The 20,429-nt window shown below is 40.0% G+C and overlaps 1 protein-coding gene across 1 annotated transcript in view; it reads right to left on the reverse strand.

Annotated features, from left to right (window-relative positions):
• ND-15 (NADH dehydrogenase (ubiquinone) 15 kDa subunit) overlaps nucleotides 1-19,678 on the reverse strand; it is a 51,132-nt gene extending 31,454 nt beyond the window's left edge. The window contains exon 1 of the mRNA XM_067148747.2: nucleotides 19,522-19,678. The gene's annotated coding sequence lies outside the window, so the exon portion shown is untranslated. The remainder of the gene's footprint in view (nucleotides 1-19,521) is intronic.
• Nucleotides 19,679-20,429: the final 751 nt, after the last annotated feature.

Here is a 20,429-nt window from a genome sequence, read left to right on the forward strand (position 1 = left end):
ATTACATAAAACAGGACACAATAGAGAAAATCTGAATACAGATTTGGATTCTACATCACTCAGTACCTAAGTAGTTATTTCACATAAATTGTCTTATTAAATTATATGTATTCTTTTTAATAATGAACTTTGCCAATTTTGATTTTTTCAACTTTCTTTTCAAAAACAAAAAAACGCTGCCATGATACAGATAATCTAAACACAGATATGGATTCAGGGCACTTTAGTTAACAAGAATCAGTAATATTTTCCCTTATACCAGAATTTAAAAAAAATGCATATCAGTGTTATTTATTTCATTCTAATGTTTAATCACATCACTTTGTATAAGTAGCACATGTACAAAGCATTTCCTTAATAGATATAATACACCGAGCTCGATAGCTGCAGTCGCTTAAGTGCGGCCAGTATCCAGTATTCGGGAGATAGTAGGTTCGAACCCCACTGTCGGCAGCCCTGAAAATGGTTTTCCGTGGTTTCCCATTTTCACACCAGGCAAATGCTGGGGCTGTACCTTAATTAAGGCCACGGCCGCTTCCTTCCCACTCCCAGCTCTGTCCCATCGTCACCATAAGACCTATCTGTGTCGGTGCGACGTAAAGCAACTAGCAAAAAAAATAGATATAATACTGTGACTAAACATTTCAGTGAAATATATTGTCAATAAAGGAAGGTATGAAAAAAGAACAACAACAGCTAATTATAAAATTTAAAAAATGTGGCATAATGGGGCTCGAATCTTGTGTACCTCATGTTACAAAGCAGGTACCTTAGCCTTTATGCTATGAGAAAGCTTCTGAATGTGTTAGCATATATGACAAATTATAACTAGTGTTTGAAAAAGCTCGAAAGTTTATAGGCCATTTGAGATGATTTCCAAATAGGTTTGTGTCCTTGTGGAGTTTCTTTGCGAAAGCTTGTATGTGTCCTCGATGCTGCAGACGTGAGAGAGTCAAGTGACTGTTGCAACTCAAGTCAAGCATTCATGATTAAAAACCTGAAATACAATATTGATCATTGTTATGGTACTATGTTCTTATCAACATACTGAACTAATTTAAAGTTTATTTCACCAAAAATACACCTGATAATATTCAGCTCTCAAGACTTGTTTAGCAGGTATAGTCTTGATATGAACATAGATTCCTATAGGGAACCTACCTTATCAGACCTACAAAGTCAGCGATAATTCACGCACCGGATAACTATGATGGCACTATGTGGGAGTGGTCAAAATGAAAATATCCTTTTACATGGAGGGCAAGTTAATTTATAACTGTTAGGTTCTCCAGTCTGTCAAAACTAATTTACGAATAAACAAATTTATAAACAGAATTACACCTGAAAAGAAACTCAATTAATTAATTACATTTAATTAAGTTGTTTCTTTTGAATCCTCCCATAATGATGGGAGTAGAAGAGGAAATTGGAGAAGAAAAGAGGAAAACAATGTGTTTGCACATAATTTGATGGTGTGGGGAAATAGGGAGGAGGAAGCTCATGAACATTTAGATATATGGGATGAAATAGTCCGAGGATATGACATGAATTTTAGTATAAAGTAACATGAATTGATGCTTAAACCAGGAAGAAGAATAGATCAACAACTGGAATAATGATTTTGGCAGGGAACAACTGAGGAGGGCTTGAAGTACCCAGGCAGCTTAATAAGGAAAATGGAAGAAACGATAAGGAACTGCATGAGTGGAGGAGACTAGCAGAAACACACTTCAAAAATGTCAGAAGCTTAGTGTAGAATGGAGATTGTCCCCATATCCTAATACTGACATATGGTTCAGAAACTTGGGGAATGAGAGGAAGAGAGAAAAGCAGGATCCAGGCCAGTGAGATGAAATTTTGAGATGTAGAATAGGAATAACATGAAAGAAGATAAGTTGTTCTTTGAGTCATCAGTCCATAGACTGGTCTGATGCAGCGCTCCATGCCACCCTATCCTGTGCTAATCTTTTCATTTCTACGTAACTATTGCATCCTACATCTGCTTGTCATATTCATACCTTGATCTACCCGTCCCATTCTTACCACCTACACTTCCTTCAAAAACCAACTGAACAAGTCCTGGGTGTCTTAAGATGTGTCCTATCATTCTATCTCTTCTTCTCAACAAATTTAGCCAAATCAATCTCCTTTCACCAGTTCGATTCAGTATCTCTTAATGTGTGATTCGATCTATCCATTTTACCTTCAACATTCTTCTGTAACACCACATTTCAAAAACTTCTATTCTCTTTCTTTCTGAGCTATTTATCGTCCATGTTTCACTCCCAAACAATGCTATGCTCCACACGAAAGTCTTCAAAAACATCTTTCTAATTCCGACATCAATGTTTGAAGTGAGCAAATTTCTTTTCTTAAGAAAGCTCTCCCTTGGTTGTGCTAGTCTGCATTTTATGTCCTCCTTACTTATTTTACTACCCAAGTAACAATATTCATCTACTTCCTTTAAGACTTCATTTCCTAATTTAATATTTACTGCATCACCTGCCTTCATTCGACTGCAATCCATTACTTTTGTTTTGGACTTATTTATTTTCATCTTGTACTCCTTACCCAAGACTTCGTCCGCACCATTCAGCAGCATCTCAAGGTCTTCTGCAGTTTCAGATAAAATAACAATATCATCTGCAAATCTCAAGGTTTTGATTTAGTCTCCTTGGATTGTGATTCCCCTTCCAAATTCCTCTTTGATTTCCTTTACTGCCTGTTCTATGTAAACACTGAAAAGGAGGGGGGACAAACTACAGCCTTGCCTCACTCCTTTCTGGATTGCTGCTTCTTTTTCAAAGCCTGCGATTCTTATCACTGCAGACTGATTTTTATACAGATTGTAGATAATTCTTCGTTCTCGGTATCTGATCCCAATCACCTTCAGAATCTTAAATAGCTTGGTCCAATCAACATTATTGAATGCCTTTTCTAGATCTACGAATGCAATGTACGCGGGCTTGTCCTTCTTGATTCGATCCTCTAAGATCAGACATAAAGTCAGGATTGCTTCACGTGTTCCTACATTTCTTCTGAAGCCAAATTGATCTTCTCCCAACTCAGCTTCCACTTGTTTTTCCATTCTTCTGTAAATAACATGTTAAAATTTTGAAGGCATGAAATACTAAACTAATGGTGCAGTAGTTTTCTCACCTGTCACCACCGGTTTTCTTGGGAATAGGTATAACAACATTCTGCTGAAAATCGGATGGGACTTCTCCTGTCTCATACATCTTACACACTAAATGGAATAACCTTGCCATGCTGGTTTCTCCTAAGGCAGTCAGTAATTCAGAGGAAATGTCAACAATTCCAGGTGCCTTGTTCCTATTTAGGTCACTCGCAGCTCTGTCAAACTCTGACCTCAGAATTGGGTCTCCCATTTCAGCATCAAGAGCCTCTTCTCGTTCCAGAACCAAAATAACTACATCTTTACCTTGATACAGCTGTTGGATATGTTCCTGCCATTTTTCTGCTTTGTCTTCCTTCCCTAGAAGTGGCTTTCCATCTGAGCTTGTGACTTCCCCTCTTGGAGAACAATCATTGAACGAGAAATGCAACCATGCAAGCTAAGGGCGCCAATCTTTAAGTTGATGACTTAAAGATAAAAATTTATAATCAAGCTTGGACGGACTCTTATCACAGGGGTGGGGTGATAGTGCACTAATCATTAAGCAGGAGAATTAGAAATCAAAAGGCTAATTACGGCAGATTGATTAAAGTGAACTATTTATTATATTGAATATATAGGCGGTGATCAGTTTGAATTATTCTGGTCGAAATACGGTAGCTGTCGTTACAACGCTTAAACACGTGCTCGCTTTTCCCAGAATTTGATGTCTAAATTTGTCCTTCCTTCTTCCTCGGTGATGTGGCAAGATAGAGGAAATCTACTGCAAGTTAAATTTAAACGAATGTCGCAAGAATCTAAGTGAATATTAGGAGATTCAGCCCTCGTTTACAAGTCGTAGTTACAAAGTAATGAAATGATAGTGAGCAAATGATCAACCATGAATTATAATACAATTACATACCAAGATAAATATCATGACGTTAAATTCCTGAATTAATCACACATAATAAAATTAACATAATTACACTGTGACGTCTGGAACGTTACAAGCTCTTAATATTCATACACCTAGATTTCCTTTCTCCAAAGGTTTCCTTGATTTTACCTGTATGCAACATCTACCTTTCCTAGGACCATACAACCTTTGACATCCTTGCACTTCTCCTTCAGCCAGTCTTCCTTAGCTACCTTGCACTTTCTATCCACTTCATTCTTTAATCGCCTGTATTCTTTTCTGCCCTCTTCATTTCTAGCATTCTTGTATTTTCGTCGTTAATCAATCAGTTCTAGTATCTCCTGAGTTATCCACTGATTCTTAGTTGTTCTTTTCTTCCTTTGTAACATTTCTTCAGCAGCCCTACTGACTTCATTTTTCATGATTATCCACTCTTCCTCTATTGTGTTTCCTTCAGCCTTTTCACTTAGCCCTTATGCAACATGTTCCTTGAAACAATCCCTCACACTCTTTTCTTTCAACTTGTCTAGATCCCATCTTTTTGCATTCTTTCCTTTCTTCAATTTCTTCAACTTCAGATGGCATTTCATGACCAACAGGTTGTGGTCAGAGTCCACGTCTGCTCCTGGGAAAGTTTTGCAATCCAACACCTGGTTACTGAATCTCTGCCTAATCATAATGAAGATCTATTTGATACCTTGCAGTGTCTCCAATTCTCACCCACGTATACAGCCGTCATTTGTGGTGTTTGAACCTGGTGTTGGCAAGGACTAAATTATGATCAGTGCAGAATTCAACCAGCTGACTTCCTCTTTCATTCCTTTGTCCCAATCCAAATTTTTCAACTGTATTACCTTCTCTTCCTTGTCCTACCACTGCATTCCAGTCTCCCATCACAATTAGATTCTCGTCACCTTTTACATACTGTATTAAATCTTCATATGGCGGCGGGTCGACATGTAGTGTTCCAAGTGCTCCGTATTTTCTTGTTGTTTATAGTGGTTAAACGCGTCACGTGAGGAAATAACAAAGTGATCTTTAATGGTGTGGTGTTCAGTGAGTGTCCTAGTGGTTCAATCCTCCAAGAGATCTTGCTAATTGTGAAAAATTGTAAAATATTGTGCTTAACATGGTGCGCCTGTGAAAATGTGTATGTGACCGCTAGTACTGGCAGTGCGCTTCAAGCAAGGTGCAGGGTTGCCAGACCATCCTCTTCAACATTTCACCTCATTCTCCTGACCATAGCTGCATGTGGAGATGTAGAAACAAATCCAGGACCTCCGAACAGAAATGCGAGTAACATAGAATGTCATATCTGCTGTTCTAAGGGCCGCATCAATCAGCTGTACGTGAAGTGTGTGTCGTGTGAAATGTCCACGTATAAGACCTGCGCGAAAATCTCTCCATCTGATTACCATAAAATAAAACGTGGCTTTTCATCTTGGCAGTGCTGGAAGTGTTGTCCCCCGTACCATCGGACTTGTTCTTCGAAGTTCCAGACAAAGTAAATTATGTAAATAACTCTGTAAATAGTAATGATTCAGTTAGCAGTCTACAGGGCTCCCGAAACATCACCATTCTCTCATTTAATGCCCATAGTATAATGGGTTATAGGAGACAGCAGGAGATAAGAACATCACTGGCAAGTATTGAACCATCAATCGCAAGTGTCTGTGAAACGTGGGTGAGCAGTGCTACTTATGACGAAGTATTTCCACAACCATACTTGTTATTCAGGAAGGATAGAACCTGGACATCTGGAGGGGGTGTTCTCCTGGCTATACGACCGGAATTACAACCAATCCGACTTGGATACTTGGAAACTGACAGTGAAGCTCTATGGGTGGAGGTGACATGTAGGGACAACAAATTCTTGATAGGTAGCATATATCGGGCTCCGAAATCCAAGCCCTGTATAAATGAAGGATTACTGGAAGCTCTAAGACAAATGCAACTCATTCAGCATAAGTACAATGCCGTCTACCTCACAGGCGACTTTAACCTGGACATAATATGGACCCGTGATTCCGCTCCCATCCCTGGAAATCCATTGGCAGACACATTCCTAACCACGTTCTACGATCTCTTTCTAGAACAGCTTGTTTTAGAAGCAACACGTATCACCAAAACATCCCGTTCTATATTAGATCTATTTCTCACCCATCATCCCTCCTCAGTATCTCAAGTTGAAGTCATACCCGGCTTCAGTGATCACCACGCCATTCAAGAGACTCTAGCTACCCTAGATTGCAGAAAACCTGTCAAACACAAATCCAGGCCTCAATATAACTTCAGGAAAGCTGACTGGAAATCCCTCTCTACCTTACTACTGAAAGAACTTTTGAAGTTAATAAGGGAACAATCTATACAAAAAGTGGAAACAGTGCCAAACGGAACAAGCATGGGAAAAGTACAAATCCGCACGCAAAGACACTAAAAATAGGATCAAGGAGGCTTACGATCAGTATATTCACAAGGCTTGCTCAGATACCAAAAAGCTGTGGAAGCTACTAAAAAGGAACTGTGGCAGCGCTGCACCAAGCTCCTTTCAAGCTAACGGGAAATCCATCTCCACGCCCGCAGACATTGCCTCAGCCTTCATTGACAAATTTAAAGAGAATTTCTCCCAGGCACAATCAGCTGGGGACATGTATATAACCAACACACCCGTACCACCCCTCTCTCTCAGCAGCCTCTACTTCTCAGAACTTGAGGTACTAGCAAGTTTGAAGAGGATTCGACCCCATGCGGCGAGCGGCCCTGATGAAATACCCAGCCGTATACTCCGTGAATGCGCTGAGTCACTGGCACCATCTCTCTGCGAACTATTCAACCTGTCGCTTCACTGTGGATCACTACCCCAAGATTGGAAGTGTGCTGATGTAGTTCCGATTTTCAAGAAAGGGGACAAAGCACTCATTGACAACTATCGGCCGGTGTCTCTCACATCCCATGTATGTAAATGTATGGAACGACTGGTAGCCTCTAATATACGGGAATACTTCCGGGAAGGTAATCTGCTAAGTGAAAGCCAGCACGGTTTTCTTCCAGGAAGATCCTGTAATACTTTATTAACAAAGGTTATTGATGAGTGGCAGTTCTCTCTGGATAAATCTAAAATTGTTCAGGTTGACTGAGTGGCTTTGGATTGGGCTAAAGCTTTTGATCAAATCCCTCATGAACGACTTTTGTTAAAATTAAGACAGATGAATGACAGGGGAAGTGTACTGGTATGGTTGCGGTCATTTTTCGAGGGTCGAACACAACGTGTTGTGTTTGATGGAGTTCGATCATCGACTGTTAAAGTAACCTCAGGAGTATGTCAAGGCACCGTCCTCGGACCTTTATTATTTAATGCATTTGTCTCTGATTTACCTAAATGTGTGACCTCAACCATAGCTCAGTACGCTGATGACACTGTAATGTACAGGGATATACAATGTGCAGATGATTGTCTGAAGTTACAGTCAGACTTGGACACTATAGCAGTGTGGTGTTACGTCAACGGTCTCAGTATTAATGCTGGCAAATGTAAATACATTAGGTTAATTAGGTCTCGACACCCAGTAGAATGTATATATAACATTAATAATGTACATATTGAGTGAGTTAAAACTATGCATTTGTTAGGAATAACCATTTCTGAACAACTAAAATGGAACACACAGACAGAGGAAGTGAGATGCAAAGCTGCCAGGGTGCTCGGTTTTATGCATAGAAACCTCCGTGGGTGCAAGTCCAATGCTATACGGACAGCTTACCTGACACTAGTGAGACCTATACTAACGTATGGTCTACCTGCTTGGCACCCTACCACTGCAGCTAACCTTCACAAACTAGAAGGAATCCAACGTCGCGCTGAACGACTAATTACCAAGAACAGCTGCCCGTCTTCCCTCCCGTTAATCGCCTCCTTGTGTATACAAAGTGACATCACCTTCTTACACAAGTCTCTCACAGGGGCTATTCACCTTTGACCATTCCCTTGACTCTCCTTATATTACAGCTCCGTCCGTAGAGGCAAAGGGGTGTGTCTTATACCCCCCTTTGCGCGAACTGAGTCCTACAAACTAGGTTTCTTTGCTCGTTCAGTGCAACTTTGGAACGATCTACCCGCCAACATTAAATGTAGAAATGTAAATATAGTTAAATGTTATGTTAGGAAGCACATACCGTGAGAAAATGCGTGTGAATATGTGGAAGAATGAACGAGGGAGTGAAAGGTTGTATAAATGAGAAATATGTATATATTATGCTATACTTTGTTACTTTACCTGTAAATAGTGTATATGACTGTTTTACTTTAGGATTTAGGTAATTATTTTAAAGGTCAGGGGGCATTACGTGTAGGGGGCTTGTCTTTTTCCCCTGGCCTTCCATAGATGCTGTAAAGGTTTATGGTAAATAAATAATGAATGTATATTCTTTCGATTTCCTCATCATTCGCTGAACTAGTAGGCATATAGACCTGCACTATTGTGGTGGGCATTGGTTTGGTGTCTATCTTGACGACAATAATTCTTTCACTATGCTGGTCATAGTAGCTTACCCGCTGCCCTATTTTCTTATTCATTATTAAACCAACTCCTGCATTTCCCCTGTTCGATTTTGTGTTGATAATTCTGTAGTCGCCTGACCAAAAATCCTGTTCTTCCTGCCAACGTACTTTGCTTATACCAACTACATCTAACTTTAGTCTATCCATCTCCCTTTTCAGATTCTCTAACCTACCACAATGATTCAAACTTCTAACATTCCACGCTCCGACTCGCAGAATGTCAGTATCCATCTTCCTGATGATCGCTCCCTCTTGTGTAGTACCACCCGGAGATCCGAATGGGGGGCTAGTTTACCTCCGGGATATTTCACCTGGGAGGAAGCCACCATCAGTACATCATTCATACAGAGACAGCTGCATATCCTCGGGAGTTAGTTACGGCTGTAGTTTCCCGTTGCTTTCAGCCGTGTAGCAGTATCAAATATATGTTGTAAATAAACTATAACATTTTTGTATTGAAAAGGTGGACCCTTTTAAGTTTCCTATCTTCCATTCTCAGTTCAATACGGACAAAAATGAAATTCTTAGATTTAAATAGCAGTATCAACACAGCTAAGCCATGCTGAGTATTATTACAAGGCCATATCAGTCAATCGTCTAGACTGTCGCTCTTGCAACTTCCAAAAGGCTGCTATCCCCCTTGCGATGAACCATTCCTTAGTCTGGTCTCTCAACGATACCCATCCGATATGGTTGCACCTGCGGCTCGGCTATCTTCTTCATTGGGACATGCAAGCCTCCCCACCGCGGCAAGGTCACATGGTTCGCAGGAGAGGGAAAGAAGATATAAAAAAGTTAAAGAACTAGTGCAAGAGGAACCATAGGATAGAGAAATCAAGGCTTAAATGGAATGGATGGGTGAAGAGAAGGGGGGAGGAAAAGAATACCCAGGAAGATGCATGGCATGGGGGAGACCAAGAGGAAGACCAAGGGATGGATGGCTGAAAGGAATGGAGGAGCAAGTAAAGAAAATAGGGGAGCAATAGACCAAAGTGATGGCAGAAGTGAGGTCTTAAAGTGCAGACTAGCACAAGCAAGGAAGGCCTTTCTTAAGAAAAGAAATTTGCTCACTTCAAACATTGATATAGGAATTTGACAGATGTTTTTTGAGGACTTTCATCTGCAGCATGTGTAACAATCCCAGAGGACCCTAAAGTTCAAAATCAAAGATACCGCAGAGATAAATTCAGTCGTAGCATGATCGTAGAACCAAATTTGAGCTGTGAGCGCAGTAGCAGAATGTAAAATCCAATACTGCAGACCCTGATCAAGGCAAACTAAAAACAGTTTGAAATTGACCCATGCATCGAAAAGAGTCATGAAATATTTGCACAATTAGTAGACAAAAGGAAAGGAGAAGGATAAAGGAAAATAACATTTATTCAAAATAAATTTCAATAAAGGGAAAAGAAGAGGTAGAAACAGAGACCTGAAAATAATCTTCTATGAGGGTATAAGGTACTTACAGCTTGTTGGTATAATACTTTTTAATATATCGCATAGGCATGGACATATCTTGTACTTTTCCCATAAACTTCCCATAAAACATTAATGCGTCATCTCGTGCACAATTATAACTCAATCAGAGGTTACTTGGTTTCACGCAAACTTAAAGAGAACCTCAAAGCAAAATCTCTTCTGAGACCACCAAAACCTCAAAACAAAATACGAATCATCCCTCTCATTATTAACTGTAGGCCAAGAGTAATGAAATATCAAACGCCGATGTCATAAAGGCCCTAACAGGCCGAAAATACATGGAGGCGCTTGCGTAAGAAAATGATTCAATGGGTGGTAGACTAAAAATTAGTCTAAGCGCGTGCGCGTATGCTCGCTGAGCGTCTGAGTGTCTCCCTGCTGATGAGCTTCCACTCCTCATTTGCAGTGAATAAAAATGTAGAGCGGAAGCACAGCGTAAACTTGAGTGTCTGAAGCAGCCACCACTCAGTGTCATTGATCAAGGTCGAGCACATGCCATGTATATAACACTTCGACGACTTTCGGATAGTTCAATGTTCAACACGGCAGAAGACAATGTAGAATTCCAGTCCGCTTTTATCTCCATTTTAAAGGAAAATACAATTTTGTTTTCGAAGTCACCGTTACTAGATAAGAAGCACAAGAAAACAAGTGCAATAAATGCAGTTCAGTGTGAACTACTTGCTAAATTTAATTTACCTATCTCCATCCAACAATTTTTGGTTAAAACATTTTACAAAACATGAAAACAAGACTGAAATATAAAGCAGAATTAAAGTGTACTGGAAACAAACTCATATCATTAAAATAATGGGAGAAGCGGCTGATGAACCTGATGCAGGGGAATAATAACCCTACCATCGGCCGTCTGAAAGGTAGGAAATCATAGCCTGAAAATTAAGACATTAATAAATTGAGGAAAATGGTATAATATAAATAACAAAAAAGGCATTATGATGAAAAGAATATATTGAAAATTGAATGTATTTTTTTAAGGAGACAGATCTGCAGGAGTTGTCATCCCTTCCACTTCCAACAGATGCGTCATAACTCTGCAAACATCGGAGTTCAACTTGTAGGATTCCAGCAAGATGCAGCAGATATCTTCGATTCAGGAGGTCAAATGAACTCTATCGCAATTAACCTGTCTAAGGCATTTGATAGGGTGGATCATGGGAGACTACTGGCAAAAATGAGTGCAATTGAACCAGAAAAAAGAGTGACTGAATGGGTGGATATATTTCTAGACAATAGAACTCAGAGAATAAGAGTACGTGACACTTTATCTGTCCCTGTAATAATTAAGAGGGGAATTCCTCAAGGCAGTATTATTCGACCTTTATGTTTTCTTATCCTCCTCTGCGAACCATATGACCTTGTCGCGGTGGGGAGGCTTGCGTGTCCCAATCATGCAGATAGCCGAGCCGCAGGTGCAACCATATCGAATGGATATCTGTTGAGAGACCAGACAAACGAATGGTTCATCGAAAGGGGGGTAGCAGCCTTTCGGTAGTTGCAAGGGCGGCAGTCTAGATGACTGACTGATACGGTCTTGTAATAATACTCAACATGGCTTAGCTGTGTTGATACTGCTACACGGCTGAAAGCAACGGGAAACTACAGCCGTAACTCCCTCCTGAGGACATGCAGCTCTCTCTGTATGAATGATGTACTGATGATGGCTTCCTCCCGGGTAAAATATTCCGGAGGTAAACTAGTCCCCCATTCGGATCTCCGGGTGGGGACTACACGAGAGGGGGCGATCATCAGGAAGATGGATACTGACATTCTGCGAGTCGGAGCGTGGAATGTTAGAAGTTTGAATCGTTGTGGTAGGTTAGAGAATCTGAAAAGGAAGATGGATAGGCTAAAGTTAGATGTAGTTGGTATAAGTGAAGTACGCTGGCAGGAAGAACAAGATTTTTGGTCAGGCGACTACCGAATTATCAACACAAAATCAAACCGGGGAAATGCAGGAGTTGATTTAATAATGAATAAGAAAATAGGGCAGCGGATAAGCTACTACGACCAGCATAGTGAAAGAATTATTGTCGTCAAGATAGACACCAAACCAATGCCCGCCACAATAGTGCAGGTCTATATGCCTACTAGTTCAGCGGATGATGAAGAAATCGAAAGAATATATGAGGAGATAGAAGACTTAATACAATATGTAAAAGGTGACGAGAATCTAATTGTGATGGGAGACTGGAATGCAGTGGTAGGCCAAGGAAGAGAAGGTAATACAGTTGAAAAATTTGGATTGGGACAAAGGAATGAAAGAGGAAGTCGGCTGGTTGAATTCTGCACTGATCATAATTTAGTCCTTGCCAATACTTGGTTCAAACACCACAAACGATGGCTGTATACGTGGACGAGACCTGGAGACACTGGAAGGTATCAAATAGACTTCATTATGATTAGGCAGAGATTCAGAAACCAGGTGTTAGATTGCAAAACTTTCCCAGGAGCAGACGTGGACTCTGACCACAACTTGTTGGTCATGAAATGCCATCTGAAGTTCAAGAAATTGAAGAAAGGAAAGAATGCAAAAAGATGGGATCTAGACAAGTTGAAAGAAAAGAGTGTGAGGGATTGTTTCAAGGAACATGTTGCACAAGGACTAAATGAAAAGGCTGAAGGAAACACTATAGAGGAAGAGTGGAGAGTCATGAAAAATGAAGTCAGTAGGGCTGCTGAAGAAATGTTAGGAAGGAAGAAAAGATCAACTAAGAATCAGTGGATAACTCAGGAGATACTAGACCTGATTGATGAACGACGAAAATACTAGAATGCTAAAAATGAAGAGGGCAGAAAAGAATACAGGCGATTAGAGTATCAAGTGGATAGAAAGTGCAAGGTAGCTAAGGAAGACTGGCTGAAGGAGAAGTGCAAGGATGTCAAAGGCTGTAAGGTCCTGGGAAAGGTAGATGCTGCATACAGGAAAATCAAGGAAACCTTTGGAGAAAGGAAATCTAGGTGTATGAATATTAAGAGCTCAGATGGAACGCCACTTCTAGGGAAAGAAGACAAAGCAGAAAGATGGCAGGAGCATATCCAACAGTTGTATCAAGGTAAAGATGTAGATAATTTGGTTCTGGAACATGAAGAGGCTGTTGATGCTCATGAAATGGGAGACCCAATTTTGAGGTCAGAGCTTGACAGAGCTGTGAGTGACCTAAATAGGAACAGGGCACTTGGAATTGATGACATTCCCTCTGAATTTTTGACTGCCTTGGGAGAAACCAGCATGGCAAGGTTATTTCATTTAGTGTGTAAGATGTATGAGTCAGGAGAAGTCCCATCCGATTTTCGGAAGAATGTTGTTATACCTATTCACAAGAAAGCCGGTGCTGACAGTTGTGAAAACTACCGCACCATTAGTTTAGTATCTCATGCCTGCAAAATTTTAACACGTATTATTTACAGAAGAATGGAAAAACAAGTGGAAGCTGAGTTGGGAGAAGATCAATTTAGCTTCAGAAGAAATGTAGGAATACGTGAAGCAATCCTGACTTTACGTCTGATCTTAGAGGATCGAATCAAGAAGGACAAGCCCACGTACATGGCATTCGTAGATCTAGGAAAGGCATTCGATAATGTTGATTGGACCAAGTTATTTATGATTCTGAAGATGATAGGGATCAGATACCAAGAACGAAGAATTATCTACAATCTGTATAAACATCAGTCTGCAGTGATAAGAATTGAGGGCTTTGAAAAAGAAGCAGCAATCCAGAAAGGAGTGAGGCAAGGCTGCAGTTTGTCCCCTCTCCTTTTCAATGTTTACATAGAACAGGTAGTAAAGGAAATCAAAGAGAAATTTGGAAAGGGAATCACAGTCCAAGGAGAGGAAATCAAAACCTTGAGATTTGCCGATGATATTGTTATTTTATCAGGGACTGCAGAAGATCTCGAGAAGTTGCTGAATGGTATGGATGAAGTCTTGGGTAAGGAGTACAAGATGAAAATAAATAAGTCCAAAACAAAAGTAATGGAGTGCAGTCGAATGAAGGCAGGTGATGTAGGAAATATTAGATTAGGAAATGAAGTCTTAAAGGAAGTAGATGAATATTGTTACTTGGGTAGTAAAATAACTAACGATGGCAGAAGTAAGGAGGACATAAAATGCAGACTAGCACAAGCAAGGGAGAGCTTTCTTAAGAAAAGAAATTTGCTCACTTCAAACATTGATATCGGGTATTAGAAAGATGTTTTTGAAGACTTTCGTGTGGAGCGTGGCATTGTATGGAAGTGAAACATGGACAATAACTAGCTCAGAAAGAATGAGAATAGAAACTTTTGAAATGTGGTGTTACAGAAGAATGCTGAAGGTGAGATGGATAGATCGAATCATGAATGAAGAGATACTGAATCGAATTGGTGAGAGATCGATTTGGCTAAATTTGACGAGAAGAAGAGATAGAATGATAGGACACATCTTAAGACACCCAGGACTTGTTCAGTTGGTTTTTGAAGGAAGTGTAGGTGGTAAGAACGTTAGGGGTAGACCAAGGTATGAATATGACAAGCAGATTAGAGCAGATGTAGGATGCAATAGTTACGTAGAAATGAAAAGGTTAGCATAGGATAGGGTGGCATGGAGGGCTGCATCAAACCAGTCTATGGACTGATGACTCAAACAACAACATGTTTTCTTATATATATATTAATGACATGTGTAAAGAAGTGGAATCAGAGATAAGGCATTTTGTGGATGTTATTCTGTACAGAGTAATAAATATGTTACAAAATTGTGACCAACTGCAAAATGACCTTGATAATGTTGTGAGATGGACAGTAGGCAATGGTATGATGATAAACGGGGATAAACGTCAGGTTGTGAGTTTCACAAATAGGAAAAGTCCTCTCAGTTTTAATTACTGCGTTGATGGGGTGAAAGTTCCTTTTTGGGGATCATTGTTAATACCTTGGTATTGATGTAAGGGAAGATCTTCATTGGGGTAATCACATAAATATGATTGTAAATAAAAGGTATAAATCTCTGCACATGGTTATGAGGGTATTAGGAGGTTGTAGTAAGGATGTAAAGGAGAGGGCATACAAGTCTCTGGTAAGACCCCAACTAGAGTATTGTTCCAGTGCATGGGACTCTTACCAGGATTAGTTGATTCAAGAACTGGAAAAAATGCAAAGAAAAACAGCTTGATTTTTAATGGGTGATTTCCAACAAAAGAGTAGCGTTACAAAAATGTTGCAAAGTTTGGGCTGGGAAGACTTGGGAGAAAGGACACGAGCTGCTCGACTAAGTGGCATGTATGTAATAAACTGCATGGTTGGTCCATATTGAAAATTGTAAATGAATATGAAACAAGCAAATTAACTGAAGTGGTCAACCTATTCAATACAATACATTCATGTGAATGTTTACAACTTAAGCACGACACTTAAACTGGGACATGTTTCGCCCTTGTTGTCAGCCTATCTCTCAGGCTGGTGGGTGGGTGTGCTATTTACCAACTAATGAGCCCAACTTGGCACACAGGGGTAAAATGCTGTCAACCATGAATGAGTTAGCTGGAAAATGTATAATGTCCAATAACGGACCAATTATATTGGTATTATAAATTTCAATCAATCAATCAATCAATCAATCAATCAATCAATCAATCAATCAATCCTTATCTGCATTTAGGCCAGTCGCCCAGGTGGCAGATTCCTATCTGTTGTTTCCTAGCCTTTTCATACTACTGGTACCAATGTCTTCTAGATTATTCTTCTTCTCCTTGAAATAGTTATGGGCTTGTTACATCACCCAGATGCAATACTTATAAATAATTGTATGATTGTTACAATTTACTCATTCAGGACAAATATTTCAGGTTCCCTACGGGAATCAACATCTATATCATCTGATGGCCAGACAGTCATCAATTTTTGGTAATGAGACAAAGTCTCTCATAGTGCATTGGCACTGCCGGTGGCTCTATGTAGCCTATGCAGTGGCCTCCATGGTACGCACTAGCCCAACTTAGCACACAGGGGGTCAAAACGGTGGCAACCAGGAATGTGTTAGCTCGAAAATTTATTATGTCCAATAACGGACCATTTACATTGGTATCATATATCCCTACACGTGCACACTTGTCAACCACACAGGGTGATAGTCAGGAAACATAAATATCACAGAACAATCATCTCATGATATCCAAGGTATTACAAATATCCAGGGATATGAGACAGCTGTGTCCCAAAACAAGCAAACATGCCAAGTAATCCTTATTTATAAATGTATCCAACAAGCTGCGACGAATGAAAATACCGAGGTGGTAATTTCCAAAGCAGGTGAAAAATCTTCACATTCAACTAGGCCAGTATCAAACTCGCTTACATCTTTGACAAAGGAACCAGGAATTTGTCCCCACAAAGGCACATATGAAAATAAAAGCCACCCCAAGATCTGCACAAATAAATCACATCCCATTACGATGTGAGGCGAGTTATAATAAAACATTTAAGTTAAAACTGACTAATAAAACACAACAGGCTCCCATACTTAACTGTGTCAACATTCAAAAATATATACAAGTTTGGCACAGTACCTTGAAAAGATATATACATCATGCCAAATCAAATCAAAGAGATTTGATGAGACGAATGTCTTTAAAACGATTAAAAATAACATGATAGCTGATGAAAGAAATTGTTAGGCTCGAAGCCTCCATATTACCCAACAGGGAAAAGCAAGGAGGTTAAAAACAAGCTACAGAAAAATAAAATAAAATAATGTCTTTGTCACGACATGGCACACCTAACGTTATCTCATGGCGAAAAGGAAAACAATAGGTAATCTTCCCGTCCAAAGATATGTACAGTTGTGGAAAAAAGTATTCATACACTATGTACTGCAAAACGAAGTGCGTATTTTTAATAATCAATTAAAAACTACATCCAAACTGAAGGTGACATAATGCAGTGTAATATAACTGAGTCACTGGTTATACAGTTTTTCATATGGCATGGAAATGTTCTATAAAAATTGAAAATGATGTAATTCGCACGGCATTCAACCGGAAACAAAGTATTCATACATCAAACTGGCAACTAGTTGTAGCCAAAAAGCAGCTGATCCAACCCCATAGTGCAAGGAACACTTGTGCAGACGTGTGATGTACCCTGAAAGGCAAAAGTTCAGTAAGACTTACCATCCTTCAGCGCACGCATTTAGCGCAATTGCACTGACATTTGTTTCTCTCTCACTTACTTCTCGCGATGGTCGTGATCGTGCGGTGCACAGACCTGCCAACTGTTCATCTAAAGAACTATTCCTAGTGCAGCGGCGCTACTTTTGAATTTGCGAATCTTGTACGGTGACAAAGCCATTGGTCTGTATATGTTAGGGTATGTTAGTGACAAAGCTATTGGTCTGGATTGGTTAGGGTAGGTTAGTGACAAAGCCACTGGTCTGGATTGGTTAGGGTAGGATAGTGACAAAGTCATTGGTTTGGATCAAGCAAAGGGGGTCTGGGAGCGTAAGCCCTTGCGTTAGAAGCCGCGAAGTAGCCCCAGGCCTCTAGTATCCCGCGTGACACCTCCATTGGTCTGGATACGTTAGGGCAGGTTAGTGACAAAGTTGTGTATTTCTTGTGCGCGGGTTGGTAACAAAATTCATTTTACTTCATTGCTAGGAGTGACGTCATATCCCATTGAGTCTCACCCAATGGAAATGCTGGTAAGTATTTAGGCGATGGACAATGGCGCATGATAAATTGCATTAGGTTATAAAAGCAAAATTACTTCTGGGGGATGGCGGGTGGATTCTTAGCTGTCGCAGTAAACACATCTCTCCTCTACAAGGTATTCCATTTACAATTTCTAACATGTTACATTCTTATCATGCTATGAAAGTAATGTAGGTCATACTGAATTTCTACTCCGTGAAGAATCAGCTGGCAAGACACAGGTACTGTGGAACAGCAGAATGGGTCACAAAGAGAAACAAACATTGTTGTCTCTCAATATCTTCATTACAAGTCATATTCTGATATTGAAAATATAATCAGAATAAGTCAAGTGATTGTGCAATCCATTATTAAATGATATAAAGACAGAACAGTAATCAATGGTGAAAGAAAAGGTCGTCCACAAAAGCTAACGACTAGAGAAACAAGAATTCTGCCGAGGATGCTCAAAAAATTTCCCACATTGGCAGCGTCTGCACTATCTGCAGGATATCTCTAGGGGCAATCCATACCATCCTCAATCCTTCGAGCTACCTAGACGAAAACCCTACATCAGTAAAGAGAACAAGAAATGGAGGTTGAATTCGTGCACCAGTCTGTATCCAAAACAGGTTTCTGTGATACGGTATTATTTACAGATGAAAGTAAATTTAATATCTTTCACATCAATGCTAGGATATTGGTCTGGTGAAAACCGAAACCAGAACTAGACCCTCAAAACCTTCAAGACATGGTCAAGCATGGAAATGGTGGAGTATGGTATGGGGAAGTATGGCAGCCTCCAGTGTCGGGACACTTGTGTTTACTGATGGTACCATGGAGAGGTTTATGTATTTGAATATTCTCAAAGCGAACTTACAACAGAATGTTGATGCCTAGGGTCTTGAAAAAATTGTTACTTTCAACTAGACAGTGACTCAAAACTACATTGGGCATTGTACGTTCGTGGTACTCCGTGAACTCCAGCTCAGAATCCGGACCTGACCGCAACTGAGCATCTGTGGAGAAAACTTGAAGCAAACACGAAACATGTGTAGTAAGACAGCTTCGAAAGAATGTCTCATACGGGAATGGCAAAGTATTTTGTCAGCGACTACAAGAAGATTGGTCCATTCCATGCCAAAGAGGATACATAGGAGGGTTAAACATACGAAGTATAAAACCAGCTGTGGTTCTGTTATACGTTTTATTTTCTCTCAGTTCATGAATACTTATTTTGCAGTGCAAAAGAAAATTAGTTTCCTAATATATATATATTTTGCTATTAGCTTTACGTCGCACCGACAGAGATGGGTCCTATGGCAATGATGGGATGGGAAAGGCCTAGGAAGCTGCCATAGCCTTAATTAAGGTACAGCCCCGGCATTAACCTGGTGTGAAAATGGGAAACAACGGAAAACAATCTTCAGGGCTGCCGACAGTGGGACTCGAACCCACTATCTCCCGATTATACTGGATACTGGCCGAACTTAAGCGACTGCAGCTATCGAGCTCGGTCATAACTAATCTTATGAATCAACAATGTATATGTTACAAATCCAATGAGTATTTGTTTTCATAGTGGCAAACATAAAGTTTACTTTTCCTATACTGTACACACATTAAGTTCTTCTACCAAAATACATGTTTGTGAATATGTACAATGTTTTCTTGTAACAAAATAAGGCTTTGTGGTATATTAATATTTCTCTTGTACTAAAATAAAGGCATGTGATCCTGCATAACTATTTAAATTATATTTTCCTACCTTTACGTTAACCTCCAATAATACTCGACCGATCTACACTACGGCCTATGACCTAGTCATTGCTACCAACGTCAGGGCGTATTCACATCATCCGGATAGTTGTTATTTGTATAAGCTGTGCCACCAGTGTAACTTATACTGAACTACATAATGCAATTATTTATGTAAAGTATAAAAAATGAATACAATTGTGTGATTCTCAGTTTCAGGTACGTTGAGCAGATCTGCTCTCTTCTACCTATATTGGTAGTGACCAAATTGGGAACAAAAGCGAAACAAAAAGATAGTAGTGGAAAGGTGGAAGCAAAGTGGAAGTCTAATGGGGCTTATGGTTCCAATCTGTAGCTAGCTTCAGGTAGTTTCCGTCTCCGATTTTAGATGGCGCTGGAGGTCATTCATGAGGTGTAGATAGTTGTATACAGGTTCAGTAGATGGCACGCAAAGAGGCATGAAATGAGCGATATTAATAATTAAGGGCAGTTTGTCTCGAACTGAAGCAAGACCTTAGAGCATTAATATTATAGAGTGCGCTTAGCGCCACGTCGTCCATGCAAGGTCTGTCTAGGGAGGTCTGGTCACGCTACCACAATCCTTTGCGGTAGCGGCCATATTGGGTCTCAAATAACGTTATGTGGGCATGTCCGATGCAATAATGTGAACTGTTACTTGTATTTTGAAGGAAAACGGGGTACTGCGCCGCACCAACTTGTCAAAATAAGACAGCTGACGGAATTAGAGTGTTTCGCTTCCCGAGAAATAAGCAAAGGAGAGCTCAGTGGGTACAAAACTGTAGGCGTGACAAATGGCAACCTACAGATAATTGCTTCTTGTACGAGGTTAGTGAAGTTATACATTCGTATTATTCCTGAATAATAGTATGTTTATATGAACGATGTTTTGTATTTATA

The sequence above is a fragment of the Anabrus simplex genome, chromosome 5 (assembly GCF_040414725.1).
Source record: "Anabrus simplex isolate iqAnaSimp1 chromosome 5, ASM4041472v1, whole genome shotgun sequence".
NCBI classification, from domain to species: Eukaryota; Metazoa; Arthropoda; class Insecta; order Orthoptera; family Tettigoniidae; genus Anabrus; species Anabrus simplex.